Source organism: Felis catus, chromosome A2 (assembly GCF_018350175.1).
Source record: "Felis catus isolate Fca126 chromosome A2, F.catus_Fca126_mat1.0, whole genome shotgun sequence".
Lineage (NCBI taxonomy): Eukaryota > Metazoa > Chordata > Mammalia > Carnivora > Felidae > Felis > Felis catus.
This window is the reverse complement of record NC_058369.1, coordinates 117,507,876-117,525,264: the sequence shown is the minus strand read 5'-3', so window position 1 is coordinate 117,525,264 and position 17,389 is coordinate 117,507,876. Positions and strand designations below refer to the sequence as shown.

At 44.1% G+C, this 17,389-nt stretch overlaps 2 long non-coding RNA genes across 6 annotated transcripts in view; one reads left to right on the top strand and one right to left on the bottom strand.

Annotated features, from left to right (window-relative positions):
* Positions 1-6,620: 6,620 nt before the first annotated feature.
* The window catches only part of LOC123383910, a 32,740-nt gene continuing 21,971 nt past the window's right edge, over positions 6,621-17,389 (bottom strand). For 3 of the 5 annotated variants that reach the window (XR_006594288.1, XR_006594291.1, XR_006594290.1), the window contains 2 exons: positions 14,032-14,247; positions 6,621-10,402 (listed from right to left, as the gene is read on the bottom strand). This is a non-coding gene — a long non-coding RNA (uncharacterized LOC123383910). Of the gene's footprint in view, positions 10,403-14,031; positions 14,248-15,887; positions 16,657-16,800; positions 16,851-17,389 lie in introns of those variants that run through there. The other 2 variants (XR_006594292.1, XR_006594289.1) reach the window with 2 other exon arrangements.
* On the top strand, positions 11,885-13,778 carry LOC123383911. Its single transcript, XR_006594293.1, has 2 exons — positions 11,885-11,980; positions 13,456-13,778. It is a non-coding gene; the product is annotated as an uncharacterized LOC123383911 (long non-coding RNA).

Sequence of the window (17,389 nt, the reverse complement as noted above, 5' to 3'; positions counted from 1 at the left end):
TTGTTTTGAGCTCACTTTCCTTCTCCTGCTGGCAGGGGCAGGGAAGTGGGGAGGTGGGGGTGGGTGGTGGAGGTGGCACCCCACGCTTTGCACACAATTGTATTTCCTCCACCCTACCAGCAGATCTCAGATTCCCAGGTAAGCTTTACTAGCTACAAGGCTCAGGCGGCCCCAGGCTAAACTGTGTTCCAGAAGATTAAAGCTAAGAGTAGAAATCCACTGTTCAGATCCCCTCTTTGCCTGGGTGAGAGGTGACAGGAGGATGGATTCCTGACTCTTCTTCCCTGCCCTGGGAACCCTACAACATTGAGAGAGAAGATTTTTGTGTCGACGATGAGGCTGCAGCTAAGTTAAGCCATTAGTTTATGGGACTGACCCCACTGCCTAGCTTGCTTGCAGCAGTTGGGGCTGATCCTTTGCTCCCTGAGATATCGGACAATCAAGAAGCTTACGGTGCAGGGGTGGGGGCTGTGCTGTGGCATGGTTTTAGGCTGCAGAGAAGAGCTTGGCTCCAGGAGAGACATCTATGGCACAGAGGGTTATTCGGCATAAAAGTATAAAATGAGTACCTCTGTTAAGCGAGGGGATTATCTCTATGAAGCCAGGGAACACTGTCCAGTGGCCGACATGATGGTCAGGAAAGCTGTAAGGAGAGAAGCAAACAGTGGAGGGAAGGGAGATTTTGTAATGATGAAACATCATACACCACTGATGATTAAAACAATGCCTGGCGTGCTAGAAAACACTTGCTCTCAAAAATAGTGGGGAGATGGGAGGGATCACGGTTCATGTGAAGGTGGGAAAATGATGTTCAGAGGAGAAGGCAGGGGAGGTCTAGGGAAAATGGAAGAGCTGGCACCCCTAGACCGATGGGGCTGGGCTGGGCCAACACCACGGGCCAGGAGGCAGTGCACTGAATGACAGGGACAGAGGGGCTGTTCTGTGCCAGGACCTGCTTGACATGCCAGGGGAACAGTGTACATCCCATGCAAAGGGGATTGACACATCTCATCTCCCAGCAAGCCTCTTCCATTAGGCTCTCCCACATAGATTAGTGGACAAGGTGGCTATTTTGTTGTGGTTTAAAAGAAGCTCTCAAACACGAGCACCTAACTTGCTTAAGAAACACACACATTGTCTTTAAATCCTTAGCTGGGGGTCACGGTCTTTCAGTGCACAGAGACCTAGTTATCAGTTATGCAAACCTCATGCCTTCACTGTCATCGATGCGGGTCAATGTAAGGTTGGTGAGATTTCCCCTTGTGTGTCGACTTCTGTCGTTGGCTCACTGTGCTCAGATATACTCTGAGGCCATACCCTTGTGTGTCGATTTCTGTCGTTGGCTCACTGTGCTCAGATATACTCTGAGACCAGACTCAGATTCACAGGAAATAGTATTGTGTTCCATTAGTGATGTCTGCCCTGGATGAGAGAGAAAGGAGGGAAGCTCCTGTATCTCCACCCTCCTACTGCATCCCAGAAGGTGTTCTCACTTTACGTGAAGCTGGTTGAAGGGTCAAAAATCAAAGGAACCTCAGACTCACAAGTGAGGGAGATGAATGGATGGAGGAGAGCTTTCCTGCCAATCTCAAAACACACTAACAGTTCAGGCTTTGGAAGCATCAGGAGTCAAATTCACCACTAATACATTTATTTGGAAGGATAGAATCTCTGAAGAATTGTTGAGTAGATGCTGGAGGGCCAAACTAAGTCGTCCAGTCAACCTGATTAAAGTTAAGGGGCAGGGAATTGAGATGACTACTCACCAGCTGGCTGGATGTTCTTTTGTTTCTCATCCTGAACAATGAGGGGAAAGCAGTTCCAAAGAGAGAAGGACAATGGAGATCTGTATGTACACACACACACAAATATATATATATATATATATATATATATATATATATATACACACACACAAATCAAACACATCACATTTGCATACATACACATGCATCATGTATACCTCATCTGTGTGGTATACCGAGGAGAACTTAGAGAATCAAGTTCCAGAAGCCATGTTTCCTTGCAGGCCTCAGTTGAGTAGTTGGTATCTTCACTAACTAAAGGAATAGAACCAAAGGCAGTGGACCAACACCCGAGATGAGAGGGTGGCCGTCTGTCGGTCAGATACCCAGAAACCCACTTCATGATAAGTCGTGACTCAGCTGGGAGGGGAAGTCACAGGGCTGGGGAGACACTTGACTTTGGAGCTCTGCAGATCCAAACCTTGGCTGTTGGTGGTGCCTGGAAGCTTCCCTGTGAGTTTCACTTCATTCTGCGAGGACCTACCTGCAGGGCTTGAGTAAATTAAAAAGCAGAGCTTAACAGTATTTTAAACAGGAAGTATCATGTTTCCGAAGTAACTCGACATGTTAATATTGTTCTCCAAATGATAGCTTCTTAATAAGCTTCATTTCACTGGTAGCATATTGTCATGCTAATAAACAATGGGATTTGTTTTTAAAAAGAAAAGCCACCCCGAATGTCTGCATGGCTAATTTCCCTGATGTGTTAACATCACACATTTGGTGTAGAATTGCTAAGGATTGAATTGCTAAAGCCAAGGCTCCTGGTGGCACAAAAGGCATGAAGAGAGAGGCTGCAGGTTTAGGAAGAAGGTGCTCAGCATTGAGGGCTGGGAGTTAATAGGATCAGGGGGTCCCCTCTCCTTCTGGACATGGGAACAGACATTAAGCAATCGCACTGATCTATAGCAGAAGTTACCAATAGCCCCAGCAGGAAACAGAACTTCAGAATCCTTCTCCAGACAGCACACTAGCATTCCCTACAACCTGGTAGTTGACACAAACACAATGAAGCCTATTTGCATTTAGGGGGCTTATCTGCCTACTACATCAGGTAGTTTATTATGCACTCTTCAAAGAATGGCAGGAAGTGTCCTCAGATGCTGCTTTTGCTATTTGCTAGCTATTGAGATGGGAAACCATCCTCCCTAAGTAATTAAATGACAGTGGCTTATTAAACATTTTGAGTCCTTTGCACTTCTTCCTAGATACCATCCAAAGCGGTGCAATGTTGGGATTCTAAACTTGGGGTCTATGAACCCCCAAGTGGCCCATAATATAATTTGAGGGTCGATGATCTCGGATGTGAAAAAAATACAGGTATTTCTTTTTTCACTACTGTCTAACTGAAATTCAGCATTTCATTCAATTATGAGTGTGAGCAACAAACCGGCATTAGTATCTGTGATCTTCTCATCGACAGAAATCACAGATTTCCCTGCCCACTGAGGTTGTTGCAGGGATCGTGTGATATCACGTGCGTTCACCACAACTTTGAAATGACAATAGTTGTCAGACCTGCTGCCAGTAACTATTCTTTAGTGTGCTGTTCGAGAAGCACATGCATTACTAGATCACAAATCTGTGTTTTGAAGAATATTTTGATAGCTTCATTTTGATATAATTTATGGTTTTCTTTGTTGTTTCATATATGATATTTTATACCCTGAAAGCACGATTCCAGAAGAGGGTCTATGAACAGAAAGGACCCTCCCTTCAGGTGAGGAGGCCAGGGTTCCTGTCCTCATTAAACATCCTTGTCAAGTCCCCTCCTCCTCTTTTCTTTTTGCCTTTTTTTCTCAATTTAAAAAATTGAGATAAAAGTCACATAACATAAAAGTCACTCTATTCAAGTGTACAATTCAGTGGATTCTTAAAAAATATATTTATTTATTTATTTATTTATTTATTTATTTATTTAGAATCCCAAGCAGGCTCTGCACTGTTAGTGGGGAGCCTGATGTGGGGCTTGAATAAACCCGAGCCAAAACCAAGATTCAGATGCTTAACTGAGTGAGCCACCCAGGTGCCCCACAATTCAGTGGATTTTTAACATATTAACAAGGTTATGCGACCACTACCACTATATAATTCCAGAACATTTACATCACCCCAAACAGCAGCCCCATTTCTGTTAGTGGTCAACCTCTGTGTTCTCTCCCTCCAGCCGCTGGCAATCACCAATCTGCTTTCTGTCTCTGGATTTTTCTAGTCTGGTCATTGCTTAGAGATTGAGCCATAAAATATGAGGCCTTTTATGTCTGCTTTATTTCGCCTAGCAGGGTGTTGGGGGAGTTCATTGTGCTGTGGCACATGTCAGGGCCTCATTCCTTTCTGTGACTGAATAATATTCCATTGTATGGATGTACCACACACTGTTTATGTATTGGGCTGCGTTCTTTATCAGTCTTCACATCTACACTTTCAAAATGAAGAGCTGAGGGCAGATCACGGCTAAAGATTCTTCCAGCTTCCAAACCTTGACTCTGTCTACCTCCACGTAGCCTCTGCTGTGTTGTTTTGCATGAAGCTCTGTTAGATTGGCTCCAGGTCTCCTGTCCTCAGACATTGGCCTATCAAATTCCTGAGAGCACATTTTTAAATTCCATCTGTTCACATCCACCAAAAAAAAAAAAAAAAAAAAAAAAATTATTTCAATTGGTCTGGAAATCTTCCTGAAATTAAGGCTTGTTGGTAGACAATCCCAAATGGACGACTACTCTCTCTTCTCCAACTATGTGTGCAACACCATGGCAATTGACAAACTGTAATGGGCTGGGCCCATGAGTGGGGGGACTAAATGCTCTGAAGCACAATCAACAGAAAACTCCTTCGAAAAAATCCATGGCATGTTGTACGCCCTAGGGAACAATTCAAGGTCTTATCCTAAGGGTCTCACTCTGCCACTCTCAATGCTTAATTCTGGAAAAAAGAAATTTCACCTGTCACTTGAAAATTTCAGCAGATGTCTGCAGCTTATTTCCACAAGCCTGTAAAGGATCAGAAAGATAAAGGAGGGAAGGGCTCACGGAGATAAGGGACTAGCAATAAATCCTCAAATTGTGTAAGTATAGAGTACTGTTAACAGAGTTTATTTGAGGATCTGAGACACCTTCCTAACTCATTGACTTTCACTCTTTACTAGATTATAAAACAGCGTATACTAACTACAGTCAGAAATAACACAAAGGCTTCTCATGCAGCACAACAAATACATATTTAATGTGAGAAAAGATTATAAATTACATATTATTCAATTTTGTGCTACCTCCCATCCCCCACATGCATAATAGAAAAGGAACCGGCTATGTTTCTTCCCCCTACCTTTCTTGACATCAGCCAAGCCCTGTTTTGCTTTCAGCCTGTTCCTTTGTTACATAACCACACTCTCAATCCATTCTTTCATTTCCTTCCAAGTGCTTTCCATCACGCCCGTGGTGTCTGAACCTCATTACACCTACTGGCGCGTGATGCTGAAGCATTTACTGTTCTCAGCCCAGCACATTCTTTGCTTGCAAATGCTTTAGATTCTTTTCCTTCGGAGATAAACCAAGAAATCTGCAAATTCATACCTAATCTGTCATAGCCCTGTCACCCAATTCAATCCTCTCCAAACAAAATCCTTTTGGTGAGAGGAAGACAATACCCCGGTTTCATAAATAATTTTTTCCACCAACCTTAATCTGCTGTCTATGAATATTAATGAGTCTCATCGATTCATGTCTCCATTTTATGTCCAATATTAGACACCTTCCCAGAAAGCTAGCTGTCAAGGTTGCAAAGGACCCTATTTCACTTTCACGTTAAATTAGCAAAATAAAAAAGGGCAACTTCTTTGGCTTGTGGATTTCAAGAGGTACCCCCTCTTTATCCCTGCACTCGAATTGCTTTTACATCGTTCCCAAATTATAGGTCAGTCCTGGCAGGAAGGAGAGCTGGGTTGTGTCACTTCTTTTTCGTCTATTCCAAGCAAGGGTTGACCTGCTACCATGGACACATTTCAGAGACGCAGAAAATGTGTCTCTTTTACCAATCTCAATTCCTTTGCTTGCTTGTTCTTTTTTCTTTTTTTTTTTTTTTTAATGACTTCCTTGTTGGGTCTAGGTCTGAATTTTTGTGACATTCTGCTTCCTCCGGCTATTCTTGCTTTAAAAAAATTTTTTTTGTGTTTTATTTATTTTTGAGAGAAAGAGAGAGAGAGCACGAGAGGGACAGAGAGAGAGGGAGACACAGAATCTGAAGACAGGCTCCAAGCTAGCTGTCAGCACAGAGCCCAATGCGGGGCTCAAACTCACAATCCGGGAGATCATGACATGAGCCGAAGTCGGACGCTTAACTGACTGAGCCACCCAGGTGCCTTGGCTATTCTTGCTTTTAAATTTTCTGCATACAGACCACAGAATAAGTGGGTTTGGTTCCAGGGTTGCCCCTGGCCTGTGAGAAATCTTTGCGAAAATTAGGACATTTTAGAAAAAGGAGCTCCCTTTGGGCGAACATAACTGTGTACTGGGATCCAGGGTCTGCTGAGGGCAGTGTGGGCTGCATTTCAACACCTACTTCCTCTCCTCAGGGCACCTTGGCTGGTTTCTCTATTAAATCTTTCACTTATCCCCCTTCGCCGGTTTCTTGGACCCCAAGTGTTTTTTGGGGGATGCCAGAGATTTGCCTTTTATGCTTAAATCCTTCTTAACTGCAATTCACCTTTTTCTTCTTTACTCATTTTCACGACGCTAATGTTAAACTCCTTGTTTATCTGCCAGGTTTTACAGAAGCACCTTAAATTCATCTTTCTATCTTTGAGCAATTTGAGTAGGAATTCAAGTTATATCCTTGGGTTTTACATTTATTTGGTCGGTTGATTTTTTAATACATGCTTTCATATGTTCAAAGACTTGCTTGCTGATAGCATTATTTGTTGCTTAAATGACAAACATATGGCCAACTGCCAGAGGAGCTGTGTTATTTGAGGAGGTCCAGGAAGCCTGCCCTAGGTCTAACTAGACCCCTCCTTGATTGCCATTCGTGCCTCAAATTCTATCTTAAAGCCACATTCTTTTGGACTAAGCAAATGCAGCCTTGTTGCAATATACTACACTTGGAAAGAACTAAGGAGACTGCACCAGTCATTGACACTTTAGTGAGAATTAGTTTATCAAATCCTGTTCCAAGGGCAGCTATGTGACAGAAGAAAGGTGGTTTGGGTCATGGAATATACTAATCCCCTAGTGGGCAGGCCTGATTAGGCTGGCAGAAATACCCTTGAACACATTGGTCATTTTGAGGGATTCTGAAGAGAACAAGGGACTGAAGAGAACAAAGAGAACAAACCCTCTTTGAGGGTTCTGAAGAGAACAAAGGCAAATTGACCTTTGTCATGTTTTTGCCCAGAGCAATCCCAGGGCAGCTCTAAGAGATCTAACTTGGTATAAACTATTCAACAGTATTGATGTTTCCCGATGTGACTAAGGGTGAGACTCTTCTGTTAACTTGCTGGAGCAGCTGAGAATTCGGATTCCTTCCCTGGGCCTACACCAATCACTCCCTGTTTTGACCTTGATCTTTAGTCATTGAGCTTCCTTGAAGGCCCAGGGTTGGTGATGTTAGCAGGGCAGGACACATACATCTAAGGAATTCATTTCTCACATGAATATGGCCTCCTGTGGAAAGATCTACGCAAGACAGGCCACAGGCCCAAAGAATATTGAAGCAATAAAGGTCCTTAAAGACCATAACCAGTCTAGTCCTAGGCCTGTCAAAGTGGGCTGCACACACATCTGAGGGTGCAAAGCCATGACTTATACACAAATTAAATATGGTGCATCTTCCTGCAGTGTCCTTTTACTAGATAGTAATAAATTTAAAATGTTAGCTTTAAATTAAAACAAGCATGCCCGTATTACAGAATGGAATATAGCAGTCATAGGAATTCAAACAGATACCAAGGAAAATGAATACACGGGCACAGAAAACAGAGCTTAGATTACCCAGGATTATGTTTTCAAAAACAATTTTGCATCAGAATCACCTGCAGAATTTCAAAAAAACTTCAGAACAATTCTGCTGCCAGTGCCCTTTCCAAATGGATTCTAGTACATTGATATTCCTCCAGAGCTCCTCTGGTGATTCAGAGGTACGGCCAGAGTTGAGAGCCTCCAAATTTGAGCCCAGCTGAGGCTCAGCAGGGTGAAGTGACTGACCCAAGATCACACAACTCATTTCTATTTGGTGTTTTTAGCCATTGTTCTATCTATGATCTGCTTCTCAATAGGATCAGCTGCCTAATTATGGGTCCTAGTGCTAAACGGAGAGTGCAGATCCCTTGTTGTATATAAATCCTTAAGAATTTTAAGGCAGCAACAGCACAGCATTGGCAAGTGCAGAGTCCTACCGCATGTGCTGGCCCGTGTACACACCCATGGAGTCAGCCCTGCGCCTCCGAAGCCTGAAGAGTGTATTCAGCCCTGCAGCCAACTTAGAGCAGTGAAAGCACATCTACAGGACGGGGAGGATCAGTGCCCTCGTCTACATTCCCCAGTTTATGCGGTGAGATGACACACGCATGCAAGCATACCCACACGCACCCCTGCTCGGGTATTTCAGAGACACCTTCTGGCAGAAGTGGTTAGCAAAGACTAAATGAGATTGTTCTGCTGTAAAAGCATGTTTGCTTCTTCATCTAAGCTGAGAATGAAACTGTCAGCTCTTGGCTCTAACCTGTGCTGGGTGGCTTATAAATTCCAGTTTACACTTTCGCCCCAAACCACAACCCCCACCTCCCCATCCCTGCACAAGTTTTCATACTCCTACATCTTCATCTGGAATTATAGGCTCAGATTACAGAAAGGCGTTTTGTCGTATTTTGAACACAACTGAGTTAGGTCCCTCTCTGACATAAATGAGGGCGTCTGTTGTGTTGGGTTGAGGGGGAGAACCATGGACTGTGCGCATGCACACGCGCGTGCTCACACACACACACACACACACACACACACACACACCAATATCAGAGACGGGAAGCCCAGCAGAGCCTGATAGGATTGCAGAATTTAGGAGAAGCCCTCACTCTAAGGAGGCTGTCTTCTCCTGGAGAGCGAGAATCACACACTCCGTGCCTGGATAAAGTCCTCTGTTAGGGGCGGGAGCAGATGTATGTGTGAGGGCCTGGGGGAAATGCAGGGAGGAGAGGACCAGGCAAACTGCTGGAGGAAACGAGAGTGCATCCATTCTCTTGAGATTCAGCAGCCGGGCAAGGTACGGAGAGTTAATGAACCAAGGGGAGGATGGGGGAACACCAGGGAATTCAAAGTAAGTGAATGAAATTCTCATTACGTCGCCACTGGAATTAATATGCAAGCTTTCCTCTCTCTCAGGGCTTCTTTTTGGCATTGCTGCTATGAAATATTTGGGGCCAGGGACGGAGCAAAACCCTAGAGAAAAGCAGGTGATTCATGTTCCTGGGAATTTGCATCCAACTCAGTAGATGGGGCAGACAGAGCCTGCACAGCTGGGGAAGCTTTCTCAAAACCTTCGAAATCAGCAGCCATCCAGTCCTGAGAGCAAGGGTGATTTAGTCAGATAGGTCTGAGAGAGAACCAGTGTGGCCCGTTCTGTGAGGACCATTGCTTTCTTGATGGCCAGTCCCTGTCTGTATCTGACTGACTCAGGCTTACCCCTTAACGATGTCTGGAGACATGTATACAAATGACAAAGGATTCACTGAAACTTAGAAAGGCCCTATGAGGGAATGCGCTATAATCAGCGTATTAAATCTATAACTTCGGGCCATGCACACGTGTGGTAGACAATCACACAAAGCAAGCACAAATACTCTAGGGAAGCTCTTGCTGCAGCGGCCAGAGTGGGCTCCCAGGTCAGGCAAGTGAGTTCTGCTCCCACCTCAGTGTAATCAGAGGCCAAGAACTTAACCTCTCTTAGTCTTGTCTTCTCCAGCTAAAAATGAGCTACATCGAACAGCTATTTTATAAACTTGTCTTGAGGCTTGCATAACGTGGTGTAGTTGCGAAGGCTTTCACCTGGAGCATAGTAGGTATTCAGCATACATACATACATAGTACACAGCGGGCACATAGTAGGTATTCAGTAATAACTATTATCAACCATCAATCCTTTCTTTCTCTCTGCCCCCAGGCTGGGGATTAATGAAAACCCTCAGCCAAGAGTAACTTAAGAAGGAGATGCTTTTGGCCAGGTTCTGTTCCACCCTTTTGACGCACTCTTGTGTGCTTGGCTGGCCTTCTATGCACAACCAGCTCTTGTCCACAAGAAGCCCAACAGAATGGGCATCTCTCCATAATAGGAATGATACATTAACTGAGAAGACAGACGTCTTAGACTCTGTCTCGTGCTGTTTTCAAACATCACCTCATGAGTTGACAAAGCAGTCCCGATTTGCTTCCTGATGAATCTGGACAATGCTGGAAAGTGAGGCTGTCCCTTTCCTTTCTTCCAACATGTGTCCAGTGAAGTGACCTCAGAGCCGCCTCTCTGAGTTATCTTCTAGCAGCGGGAGAGAGGGTTCACACAGGTCAGAACTTCTCCGGGGCTCCATGACCTTCAAAGACGCATCTTTGAGCATTCTGTTACAAAATGAGAAAAGTAAGGACAATGAAGAAAGCTTTCTTCAGTAAAGCTTTCAATCAAAAGGACTGTCCTCTATGTGGAGATTGTGGTTTGCTGGTGTTTTGTGTATCAAGATGTGCTTTGTGTGTGTGTGAAACAATAGAGAAAGGAGATGAAAGCAGTTATATTTTATACCCTGACTTGGCAAAATGAAAAGGAGGCAAATCCATGTTTCCCTCCGTTACCACCCAATTAAAAAAAAATAATTTTACTGGCTCATGAAATAAGAAAGCTGGAAACCACTGATATGGACCACCCTGGTGGTTTAGGGAAAGAAAATAACTTCCAGATTAGCAGCTACCCGGAACATTTTCCCCCAGACTGTAGACCCCTGGGCTTTTGCTGCATGAATTATTTCATGTCTCCTATCTATGACAAATATGGCAAATGAGGGTGAAAGGGGCTGTATGAGAGGTCATGGGTTTCCCCCAATAAACCAACCACATAGTAGTAAGGAGGGATGCAAAGTCAACGTGCCATCCCCATTCCTACCACAGATACAACTCTTCCCTCGTGTGAATGGGTCTGAGAACACTTGGTGTTGATGCTGATCCAGTACTTCCAAAATACTATGTTCGTATTTAAAACATTTCTAAGTGAAACATCTTCTGTTAGAGATCCAACTACAACCTGGTTTTGTTTGGGCTTGAAAAGACCACTTTTTTGGGTGAGAGTCCAATATTGTAAAATTACTCTTTTCATTATGATAACTAGCAGGTACCAAACACCTAACCATGAGGTCACATTTCCAATAACATATCTCAAATTATGTGATGTTTTGTCCTATTGTTTTGTGTTTGCTAATGCTGCTTCAGCAAGTATTTCTAGACCTCTCTGAGAAGAACTCGAATGGTCCCCCAAAGCTTCCTTGGGGGTTACCTGATACTCTAGCCAGCCATTGGACTTCAGGCCGCTGGCCTTCACACCACCCCAGGCTCCAGGTCATTCCACCCTTCCAGGCCTTTCCTGTCAGGCCTTGATCTCCTCCATCCTTTCTTCCCCTACCAGGCCTTTGTGATTAATTTCTGCTGTCCCCTCCTGGAATGACTACTTGTTCAAGTCCTTGCCCTTGGTCAAGGTTCAAGTTCAAGACATTTCCTCCAGAAATTCTAAGATCCCTAGTGTATAAATAGCCTCTTTTGTCATTCTCCTGCTGCACTTTGTACCCCAATAATCCAAGGTTTGTGTAGTGAGTGCTGAAATGATTATTTGTATGTCTGTGTTCCTACCACTTTCAGCCACCCTGTGAGCTCCAGGATGCAAGGACTAGATCATAATCATTTTTTTTTTTAACTCACCAAAGCATTGGCACAATATATTGAACATAGAAAGTCTGGTAAATACTGTTTAAGACTGAATTGCCTTAAATTCTCACTAAGGTGTAAAGGACTGATTGTCATACCTCCCAGAATACATAAGAAAAAACTTTCTTTCCCCCAGTAGGAACATTGGCTCTCACTGGTCCATGGAGGGAAAAGACAATTCTTGAACCTTCTTGAAAATCCTACAGGATGGATAGCCTGAACAGCATTCAGGTAGGTGAAATGTCAAAGAAGCACATAAATTCATGACAAGAATCCCCAACGTGTCCCCTACCAATCACTCCAAACAACAACACTGACAGATTTTGTACACTATCAGCCTTATTTAACCAGCCATCATTTCCTTTAAAAAAAAAAAAAAAATAAGAAGAAGAGTTAAGGTCAAGTAGAAAAAAAAAATGCCTTTGAATTAAAATCTTAGCTTTTCTTTGAACATCCAGATGATTAAATGAGATCCAGACGAAAGCAGGCAATTTCCAAAAAATAAAACCCAGCCGGGGGTACTGCATTCCCTCATGCTTCTACCAGTAACCCCATGGTAAAGTAAAGTAATGATTGATTCGGAGAGAATTATGGCTATTATAAACTGTAATCAGTGGTGGATGAGAATAATTACACAGGGAAAGGAGGGAAAAGCTGAAACATGGCTGAGCAGTGTTCTGATGGATGGGGAAGTCATTTCCTGGCCGTTAATGACTGATTTTTCAACAGTCAGCACACAAGCTTTAATCCCAGAGGGGAGAAGGAGAAAGAAATGGCCACATTATAAAGGATGCTACTGACTTAACCTTACCACTTTTAATCTGAATATAGCTGATGCCTGTCCCCCTATCTGTCCTTGCTTTTTTGTTCTTGCTTTTGCAGATATACCCTCTGGAGGGGTGAGGTTAGGTCTGGCCTTTATCTGAGAGACACCAGAAAGAGTTATGGTTATATAGAACTCCCGTAAATCACGGTGGTGGGAAATGGCATTGGGGCGTCAGAACTGCGAGGGCCACAGAAATCACCTGGTCTAGTCTGCTTGTTTCACAGGGGATCCCAAAGAGGTGAAGTGATTTGTTCAAGTCACACAGGTAATGGACTTTCAACCTGAGGGGAGCCTGCCCACCCAGGACCACAAGGGAGACTGGCCTTGTCACAGAGGCACGATCAGAGCCCTGAGGGAGACAGCTTTGCTAAACTCATTTCGATATTGTCGCCAGCTCAGTGTCTTGCCCTCTGAGACAGGCTCCGGGGTCCCCTGTTCTGCCTGCAGAAATTGTTACTGGGTGAGGTCGCAAGAAGTCTGAGAGAGCATAGGCCTGTGGAATGATCCATTTTCATTTATAGATGAGCAGTGAGTCTTTTAATCTGTGACCCTAATGGCGGGAGGGAGGGACAGAAGGATAGAGACTGAGACAGGGAGAGGGAGGGAACCAAATGTATCTTATTTGCATCCATACAACAGGATAACTGATGGAAACAGACTAGAAGTCATAAAACTGTGTAAAGCAGGACAACCAGAATTGTTGGTGACACTTTTCTTTGGAGCCCTATGAATTTGAAGAGCCTTTCTGACACCTTCATGAAGTACTAGATTTCTCTCTCACCTCCTCCTCACCTCTCTCAGAGCCCCTAAAGCAGAGAAGATGTGTGATGGTGGCTAATGTGGGACAAATTCCAGCAACCTCTCTCCTCTCTGCCTCCAGGACAAAGCCCATCAGAAGGAAAGGAAGGATCATCTTCTAAGAAAATATGACTGCCTCTGAAGCCAAATTATGTCAAGATATAAGATCAGGAATGTCCAGATGCTGTTTATCCCATCTTAATTAAATTTGGACTTCTCTGGGGGAAAAAAGTACCTCAGTTCCAGGAAAAGTTTTTTGGACTCTGAGGCTGTTTGGATTCTGTTTTATGAAAATAAACATTTTAATCAAGATACCATCATTCCTAGATTTTCACTGCGAAGGTATTTTCTGAAGCAAACCCTCTTGAGCCAATATATGTTCTTAATAATATTCTATTCAATGCTGCCCAACGGTCTTTGTTTTTTCTCTGTTCTCATTTTCAGTTTCTTAAAAGTATTTCAAACAGGATCAATGCCTTTTCAAAGGCACATTTTACAGTGATGCCGTGAGAAATCATTTGTCCATCTGGTATTCCTTTCCCCTCCTTCAGGTAAGAACACCTCAGATTTCCTTTAGGGAACCATGCTTCCCCTAGTCCCTGGAATCCTGATAGATCTACAAATCCCAGAGTCATGTCCCACCACATAGCACCCTTACCCCACTGGCACTCCATGTGCCCCCAGATGCAGAAGGGGGCATGCAGTCTTGATGGGCCGGTCTAAGTCCTCTCTTCCCAAGCCAGAGTGATTGGCTTTGAAATGGCCATCTTTCTTGAGACTTTCTACACAGATGCTGAAAGAGTGTATATACCTTGTCGATTTGGAATAATAGCTGTAGGATATGGTCTTTGAGCTGCCTGGACTATTTTTCCATCTGTAGAGAAAGAGCCACAGGTGGGGGGGGGGGAGAGAGAGAGAGAGAGAGAGAGAGAGAGAGAGAGAGACTAACCTTATATATCATCCAAGCCCATGAATCCAGCAGAACCTGACTTTTAAATCCCATAACCCTGAACTCCACAATTATGGGAAATAATGCACTCCCTTGCTGTAAGCTACATGAAATTGGGTTACTCTCTCTTATTACCCAGAGTCCTGACAAGACTAAGACTTTTCATTGGGCCTGCTTTGATTTAACCTTGGCTAGAGGGTCCAGTACTTTCTTTCTTTTCCTTCCTTCCTTCCTTTCTTCCTTCCTTTCTTCCTTCCTTCCTTCCTTCCTTCCTTCCTTCCTTCCTTCCTTCCTCTTTCTTTCTTTCTTTCTTTCTTTCTTTCTTTCTTTCTTTCAGAAAGTACAAGCAGGGGAGAGGGACAAAGGAAGAGAGAGACTCTTAAGCAGGCTCCACACTCAGCACAGAGTCTGACAAGGGGCTCAGTCCCACACCCCTGGGATCATGACCTGAGTCGAAATCCAGAGTTTGATGCTCAACCGACTGAGCCACTCAGGCACCCCCAGTACTTATTTTTTTAATTGAAATATTTATAATGAATTATTGTGCTAGTAATGAAAGGTTATAGTACTTTATATAGCAAAAAATAAACATATCTTTTGACTATAACTTGATTACCAAGCTCACTATGTATCTAGTTACAACCAATCTTTGAATCACATGTTTTGAATAAATGAACAAACAACTGAACAGACAGATGGGCTAAAAGTCTTCCAGAAATCACCCAGCACCTGCTGGAAGCCTCCATTCTGCCAATGAGTTATTGGAATGAACAACTCTTTTAACCGTGTACACACACACACACACACACACACACACACATGCACAACTAAAATTATCCTACAAGGACTAACAAGAAAAATGCAAAAGATCTCTAAAGAAAATATTTGCAATTATTGTTTACCATGTGATTTAGGGAAGAGTGCCATTATCCCCACAGGTAATACCAAAGGTGAGAGCACATTTTAAGGACTCCAAAGGGATGCAGAAACTCCAGAGAGAAAATTCAGACATCTAGAATTTTCCTTTCCCTCTGGGACCCAACCTCCGTGTTTCTGAGGACTAGGTCATGCGCAATGAAGCCCTTCATCTCTTATAGGCTCTGCCCTGCTCTACACAAAGCCATCAGTGTGAGAGCAGGACATGCCTTGAGTGTCAGTCCTGAGAACTCTCAGGTGCAGAGGACTAGCGGTCAAGCCTGCCAGCCAAGGCATTCCAAAGACTCGTCCCCATGGAGGACCCTCGGGGGCCACACAACTTGAGGGCTGCTGTCAGAGGTAACACTGGCCAGTGCCTGGCAGAATAGAGAAAGGAAGTCAACCACCCCAGCAGGGCACACACGGTCTCTTGTATCTGGCCTGGGCTTGCCCTGTCCCAAGAGGAAACTTTCTACCCTGCCCTGTTCGGTTCCTGTGAAGTGCAGTCTCTCACTTGGGAGGAGAAAGAGAGAAGCTCCCTCTGGGCACAAATATCAATTAAGGTCCCTGTCACCATAGAGGCACACAGTTTCTGCTCCAGGCAGCGCCTTCCCCATTTTATCCTGTCAAGGTGGCCACCTTCATGAAGAATAAATGGATTATTTCGCTATAGTCACTTAACCTCAGAAAATGAAAACAAATCCTATTATGGCTAGTGGGTGTCTCTTTGTCTTATTTTTGTTGACCTCCAGGTATGTCATATTTCTGTGGGTTTCCCAATAGGTCAATTGTCTGTATTCGTGGGTCTTTGACGTTAACAGTGGTATGTTACGTTTTCTAAGTATGTTAAAACACAATATTTCATATGTATACACACACAGGGTCACAGATATACATGGGCATATACATTTATTCACATTTATTTATATATGTGCATGCTGTGTATATGTATATAACCACACACATGCACATACCTGTCCTATCCATAATTGTCACTCTGTTAAGAGGTGTTCGCCAGATTTTTGAACAAATGGCTTAGGGCCATTTCTGTTGTTAAAAGTGAGAATGCTCATTGTAGAAAGATTAGAAGATGGGGAAACGTGTGAAGGGAAAAAGAAATACCGCCGATAATCCCACTAAACAGAGGAAACCATTTTGTGCTTTATCCATTCCTGCCCTTTGGCATGCATATTGGAGGGGTATCTTTTTTATACAGTCAAAATTGTGCTATGGACAATTCTGTAAACTGGTCTTCTGCTCAGTCCTATGAGAGGCATTTTCCCTACATTTGTCAGGATAATTTTAAGCCTACCTCATGCATTTCGTTCCAGGAGTAAATATGAGTGTGTGATGTCCAGGCGGGACCAGGAACGGACTGTACCCTATGCCCTCTGTCTTTTCAATTGTTGCCCAGTCTACCTGAAGGAGGTGAGAAGCAGACATGGCATTGCTCGCTGGCATGCGCCCCCTCCGACCGCCCCCTCCCCTGGCTCCCTGGCTCACCACCTGCCCTGACCCAGAAGGGGCCTCTTGCCCAGCACTGGGAAAGTACAGATCCCTTACCTAAGAGGCAGGCGGGCAGGCTCGGTTCCAGACTGCCGCTGGCACTTTCCCTGCAGAGAAAGCACCTGTGAGGTTAGGCTGGGAACCTGAGCATGCACCCCCCTTCCTCCCTCTCTAGGGCATCTGACTCCTACTGGCTGAACCGCAGTCTGAAGGTGCTCAGGGCTCTTTATGTAAGTGGTGGCTCCCTGCCTGGTGTGTGTATTATTCAGAGAGGCCGGGGATGGGCTGCCTGGGGGAAGAGTCTTGCCGAGTGGCTGAGCGAGTAATAGACCTTAGCAAGGGGTAGTAGTCTTGGCTCAGTCACCCCAGGGCCTGGCTGTCCCCACCCCACCTGCACTCCAGGCTCTACCAGATCTGCTTCCGTTTAGTTGGGCCCAGAAGCACTGAATTGAGAAAGGGGGGGGGGGGGCAAAAAAACCCAGGATAGAGAACAAACATTGTAAAGAAGCCTGTTAAAGAAAGATTTAGGCACAAAGACATTTTTATATTTTTTTAAAGCACCAATAAATTCCTTCTCATAAAAATGACAGGAAACCAATTTGGAATGAAAGGAAGAAACTTACAGAGTCACCAGATATACTTGAAA